Raw genomic sequence first — 7,015 nt, 5'->3', positions numbered from 1 at the left:
ATGGGGATAGTGATAGTTTCTACTCATAGGATTGTTGTGAGGTGCAGATGAGATAACATATGTAAAGTACTAGAAATGTTCTTGCTATTTTATCTGCTTATTTTCTACATGACCCTGGGTTAGTCACTCAGAGAAGGGAAATGATTTGTTCAAGGTCACACAGGAGACAGAGCTGGAAGGCAAAGCCAGTTCTTCTGACTCCAAATCTGGCATGTTTCCCATTACACCATGCTGCTTCCCTCCTTTAGCAAAGCGTATGAATACGGTGTACTATCATATCCTCGCCACATTGTGCCTTCCTCCTCAAGGAGCTTGCACTGGCCTTGATGGACAGTCTGGGGAAGTGAGCCCGAACCACAACAGACTGACTATGGTTCTATGCCCTGTTCAAAGTAGCTCCGGGTCCTCAGCATGCTATCTCCCTCCGCCTGGCTGGATACCAGAGTAGACTTTGTGAAACACTGAATCATCCTTTGTTGGGGCAGCGGGTGAGGGAGAAAAGATTTTGCTTGTTGTCGTCAGCAGCTAGGTGGTACAGTGGATAATGTGGGACTTGGAATCAGGAAGATTCCTATTCCTGAGTTCAAATTCAGCCTCAGACATTTGCTAGCTGTGTGATCCTGGGCAAGTCACTTAATCCTGCTTACCTTGGTTTCCTCATCTATAAAATGAGCTAAAGAAGGAAATGGCAAACCATTCCAATATCTTTGCTTGGCAATGAGAATGTATAATTCTACACTGCCTGCACATCAAAACTGAATCCAGCAACTCCCTCCCAGGTCCTTCTCAGCAGAGACAGTTGTGGGGCAAAATTATTGCAATCAAAATCTCTGAAAACTTTCACTTGAGCTGGATTTCTCTATGGCTATTGTCATAGCAAGTGACAAGACCCAGTGTCTTTTGGGAGGGTGAGATTTTGGAGTCACCATCTTGCCCAGGATTCCTCCTTTTTTGAGGTGGGGAGAGACAAAAGGGAATATTTGGCCATTTTATACTTTTAAATCTAGGACATTCCCTGGAGTGGATTTTCTAAATAAATTAATAAGCACCTACTATATATTGGGAATACAAAATAAAAAATAAAACTGTCTCTGCCCTCAAGAAGTCTATGGACTATCATATTCCACCGTAATTTTAAAGTAAACAGTAGGAGCTTAATAAATGGTTTTTTTCATTCATCATTTCCAGATTTAAGATTGGCTCCCTAATCTCCTCATACTCTGACCATTTTCTGGTGGTAGGGTGATGGCATTGATCATAGATAGCACTCTCTGAATGTTTCTAAGCTTATCAACAGCTTATCAACTGTAGGTAATGCTCATTTAGAACATTTAAAGATTTCAAGTGATAGCGGGAGGAGAGATCTTGGGGAGACACTTGATTTAGGGTGCAAGGTCTCATATGGAAAGAGAGTCCAGCAGACCACCCCATCACTGGGAGCGGGAGAGAAAGACTCAGAAATCAGAAGGCCAGGGCCATTTCTGGAAGGATCAGGGACTGACTTTGTGTGCAGGGCTTCAGGTGTGAGGAGGTCTCTCCATCTGGTAGCATCCTATTTTAACTAATTACTATTGCTACTTGGGCCAGTTCAGGTGTTTACACATTTTGATAAAGTGATAGGTAGGTGGTGCAGTGGATAGACTACTGGGTTTGGAATCAGGAAGACATCTTCATGAGTTCAAAGCCAGCCTCAGACACTTCCTATCTGTGTGACCCTGGGCAAGTCATCTAACCTTATTTGCCTCAATTCCTTATCCACAAAATAAGCTGGAGAAGGAAATGGCAAAACCACTCCCATATATTTTCCAAGAAAACCCCAAATGGGGTCACAAAGAATTGGATATGACTGAAATGACTGAACAACAAATCAGTGAGTAGAAGTGCTTTTCATTCCCCTTAAATATTGGCACTTTGTGGCAAAGCTTCTCTAGCTGCACCCTGGTTGTAACTGTGTACTGGGCTACTCCTAAGGAGTGGGGAACCAATGAAGATAAGAATGATCCTTCTCTCTCTAGAAAGGATGCATTCCAGACTAGGGCATCACCTCCCCATTTATATATGCACATATATACGTATGTATATATGTATATACATAAATGTGTATGTATGTATGTACATGTGTATATGTATATATTTTCTGTCCCAGCTGACCAGAAAGTCTGGGAAGTTATATTTCACTTTTATCTTTGTATATCTAGGGCACATGCTGCTTAGTTATTTTTCAAACATGCCCAACTCTTCATGACCCCATTTGGGATTTTCTTGGCAAAGATACTGGAGTAGTTTGCCATTTACTTCTCTAGCTCATTTTATGATGAGGAAACTGAGGCAGACAGGGTTAAGTGACTTGCCCAAGGTTATATAGCTAGGAAATGTCTGAGGTCAGATTTGAACTCAGGAAGAGGAGTCTTCCTGATTTCAGGCTTAGTGCTCTATCCACTGTGCCACCTAACTGCCCTGTGAAGCTGAATTATATTGAAGTCATACCAGTTCATGGAGAAACAATTATATGTGAGATGAGGAAATAAAGGCATTTTGGCTTAAATAGAAAGGTAAAATCTCATAGATATATCATTGAATTTTCTTTACACATGAATATTGTGTTAAAAGGAATTATAAATTGTGTGTATGTGTGTGTGTGTGTATGTGTTGGAGGAGATAGAATAGGGCAGTAGATAGAGAGCTCTCCTTGGAGTCAGGTAGATTGGGTTTCAAACCCCACTTTTAGCACACACTAGCTGCTTGACTTCAGAAAAATCATATAACCTAAGAAACTCTTAAGTAGCAGACCACATGTTGATTTGCATTACTAGAGGAATTTTCCACACTGGGTGCTCACCAAGCTAATGAAGTCATAGCCCTGGACCACGAAGAGTGGAAAGTGTTACACACACCCCCTTCTTTTTTTTCTAGATATTTTGGAAAGCAGTCTTGGGTAATTTGCATTATGCAGATGCTTCAGAGGTGGATGGGGACCAGAGAGATAAGTTAGGAAGTTACTTAGGTAACTGAAGCCTGAAGCTCTGAAGCCCTTAGATCCATGTGGAAGACATCACCAACCTGGAGAAAGGTTTGTAAGTTCATAAGTTCAAGGACCTAAAGTTGGAAAGACGAGACACCATTTAGTTTGGCACTTGCATTTTAATGATGAGGAAGCTGAAATCTGGAGAAGTAAAATGACTCATCCAAGGAAATGTCAGTGAATCTCATTGGGCTCCTTGGGTTTGGAAATAAAGACTTAGCTTGTGAAATTCAAGGGGATAGTTTTCCTTTGCCTGTGAGAAAAATCTTGTGTTGGGCCTGGGCATGTGGGTCACATGTACAAAAGAATTAAGACTAATGGAATATTCAAACCCACCCATAGGTTCTCCTCTGACAAGTCAATTGTTAGAAAGTTGATCCTCTAGGAAAGGGAAGAAGCCCCATCTTCTGGAGGCAGAGGATAACTACAGAAATGCAAAGGGAAATGTAGTGAGCAAGCAAGAAGAGAACCACACAATGGATGTCTGTGAAGTTTTAAGAAGCGATGATCGGGGAGGGTCTAGTGTCTTGGTAAATGTTTAACAACAGTCTCTCTAAAACAATACACACTACACACTCAGGTTAAATCTGCATTATTAATATTTTCTCCACCACTTTCTTAAGCCTAGATAATCAATAAAATAATAAATCAAACCCTAGTTTGTAGCATTTGTTGACTTCCAAGGTGTAAGTGCTCATACTGAAATTTGAACGATTTGCTCTTATGAGCTGGTTCAAACTTGCTCTACTTGGTTCCAGCACAGCCTTGGGGGGTGGCAGATGGATTCAGCACCCAGATGGTCACCCACTTCTAGGAACTGAAGAGAGCTACAGAGGAACTGTCATAGAACAGTGACCAGGGAAATAATTGGAAGCAGTGACTGGTAGCATCATTTGAAAGGATAAATCTAGCTTGTTGCAAAGATAGGTAGCAAAGGGGACCATTGATATTAAGGAATAAACCCCAATAGTACCCAGCTAAAGTCTGATCCAGGGCAGTACCATAAGTCACAAAATTATAAAGGTCTCTAGGGGACAGAGGACTGTGTGTGTGTGTGTGTGTGTGTGTGTGTGTGTGTGTGTGTGTGTGTGTGTGAAAGACAGACAGACAGACAGACAGAGAGAGAGAGAGATAGTCTTTCTCTATGTCTATATGTGTGTTTGTGAGTGTGTGAGCATATGTGTGTGTTGGAATATTCTTATTTTGAGTTCACTCAGAGGTATTAAGTATGAGTTCTGTCATATCTTATTTACTTATAGATGCAGCTGTTCCTGTTTTGAGCCTCATGAGTTTGTGGATAGCTAATGACTATCCTTGGGACTTTCCAGATCCTGAATTTTCCAATTCTTTTGGATAGAGTGGGGATGGTTAGAGAAGTGAGATATCCACTAAAGTGTATCCTAGGGGAAAATGATAAATTTTGGAGTGGAAGTGGAAAAACTGGGACAATAATGAATTGTTGATGGAGTTGGGAACTTGTCCAACCATTCTGGAGAGCAATTTGGAACTATGGCCCAAGGACTAGAAAACTGTGCATACCCTTTGACCCAACAATACCCTTCTAGGGCTGTGTCCCAAAGAGATCAAAGAAAAGGGAAAAGGACCCACTTATGCAAAAATATTTATAGCAACTCTTTTTTGATGGCTAAGAATTGGAAATTGAGGGGATGCCCATTAATTGGGCAGTGGCTGAACAAGTTGTGGTATGATTGTGGTGGAATGTTATTGTGCTATAACAAATGATGAGCAAGATAATTTCAGAAAAACCTGGAAACACTTACAAGGACTGATGCAGAATGAAGTGAGCAGAATCGGGAGACAATTGTATACAGTAACAGAAATATTGTACAATGACCAACTTTGAATGACTTAGTTATTTTTATTCTCAGCAATACAGTGATCCAAGACAATCCCAAAGGATGCATGATGAAAAATGCTATCTGCCTCCAGAGGAAGAAGTGATGGTATCTGAATACAAACTGATGGATACTGTTTCCTTCCTCCCTTCCTTCCTTCCTTCCTTCCTTCCTTCCTTCCTTCCTTCCTTCCTTCCTTCCTTCCTTCCTTCCTTCCTTCCTTCCTTCCTTCCTTCCTGGTTCAAGTTTTCTTACACAAAATGACCAATATGAAAATATTTTATGTTATTGCACTTGTATAAGCTATATCATATTTCTTACCATCTCTGCAAGGCGGGAGGGATAGAATTTGGTACTCAAAACTTTAAAATATGAATATTAAAATTATTTTTATATGTAATTGGGGAAAATAAAATATAAAAAAGAAAGTATATCGTAGTCCCTTTATATCAAAAGGGAAAGTCTGGGGGCAGCCAGGTAGCACAGTGAGTAAGAGCCCCGGCCCCAGTGTCGGGATGACCTGGGGGATCAAATCCAGGCTCAGAGACTTAGCACCCACCCAGAAATAACTGGCTGTGTAACCTTGAGCAAGTTACTTAACCCCAATTGCTTAAAAAAAAGGGAAAGTCTGATAGCATTGTTACATTAGAATACAGACAAAAGTGAAGTGGCTTATTATATTCATGTGCATTTTTCTGAATAGTCACTGAACATGCATTTTGCCCAACTAGTTTCTATTATAGAAAAAAAAATTTATAGGTATTAACAAAAAGGACCAAAATTAAAGAAACATTTCTTTGTTTTTTTCATAAAGACTCTCCCTTAAGCCAAAAATAGTTTATTGCAAAAATGAAGGTGAATTTCTTGTCTAGATTCTTGTCCCACAGAACTGATGTGAGCTGACAATTCCTCTTAAAATCCATAATGTCATTGTGCCTGAAAGAAAAGAAATTGGTCCAGGGTGTATATGTTAACTTTTGTTTAATTCACGTTAAGTGTGACATAGTCAAAAGTGTTACTTTAGGTCAGAGAGAAAATAAGCCTTACTTTAAAAAATGGTTTCTTGACACTTTTAAAAAATCACAGTCATTTTTGGTCATATTCTCCCCTCTCTGAATATACCACCCTGGGAACTGAACCCTCTCTTGTAAGGAAGAAAAAGTGAAGCAGCCACTACATAGGACACGTGAAGACAAGCCTCCCCTCGCAGATTCCTCACCTCTCTGACCAAAGGAAGAGAAAGTGGGTCTCATCATCTGTTTTCCAGGACCATGATCAGTTGTTATAATGACCAAGAGCTTAACTTTCTTTTGTTTGTTCTTCTCACATTGTTGGGGTAATTGTGTATAATGTCCATTTAAAATTACTTTCCCTTTCCTCCTCTTCTAGGCTCACAGAGGCTGGGAACTTGACTAAATGGAGCATCCCTTTTGTCCCTTCAGGCTTCCCAAAGGGGGAAAAATGAAAAGAGGATGACTCTAGTCGCCCTTCAAATAGAAAAGTTAGGACAATGTGGCAAATGAACAATTTTCTGAACACCATGTGGTCCATCAGTGAACAACAGGTCATTACTGTAGGTGAGTAAGTGCCATTAATGCTAATGGGAGTTGGGCTCATGTATCCCTTGTGTACTCAGGAGAAAATAGACCTCTCTACTCCTTCCCATGCACCAAATGCATCATCTTCAGGTCAGACTTGTAGCTCAGAAGGGTTCTTTTCCAAATAGAAAAGTGTTCTGTGACATTTTTCCCTATTGAATTTCTTTGGAAAGCGATATGACATGTTATTTTATCTGTCATAGATACCAATACATTGAACACAGTGAAGAGAGAACTCAGGCTCCAAATACCACACATGAAACATTTCCTTACAGAATGTGTCTTGCCTGACTATACTGTGAATAAACATGGAAAGTCTCATTAAACAACAAACAAACAAAAAACCACTGCATTGATTCATTTTTGTCACTATTGTTTTAAAGTTGTGCAAATTGTCCACCACTCTAAGTTGCCTTTCTATTCTATTAACAACCCTTATGAAGTCTGGAATGTTTTACAGGGATTTTTCATGACTTAACAAGAAAAAAAAACCTCAACAGAAACTGACATTTCTCACGGGTCTCTGCAATGTACATAGG

The sequence above is a fragment of the Petaurus breviceps genome, unplaced genomic scaffold (assembly GCF_028583685.1).
Source record: "Petaurus breviceps papuanus isolate PSGF00001 unplaced genomic scaffold, PetGlider_PUasm1.0 174, whole genome shotgun sequence".
In the NCBI taxonomy this organism is placed as follows: domain Eukaryota; kingdom Metazoa; phylum Chordata; class Mammalia; order Diprotodontia; family Petauridae; genus Petaurus; species Petaurus breviceps.
This window is presented reverse-complemented; position numbering follows the sequence as displayed.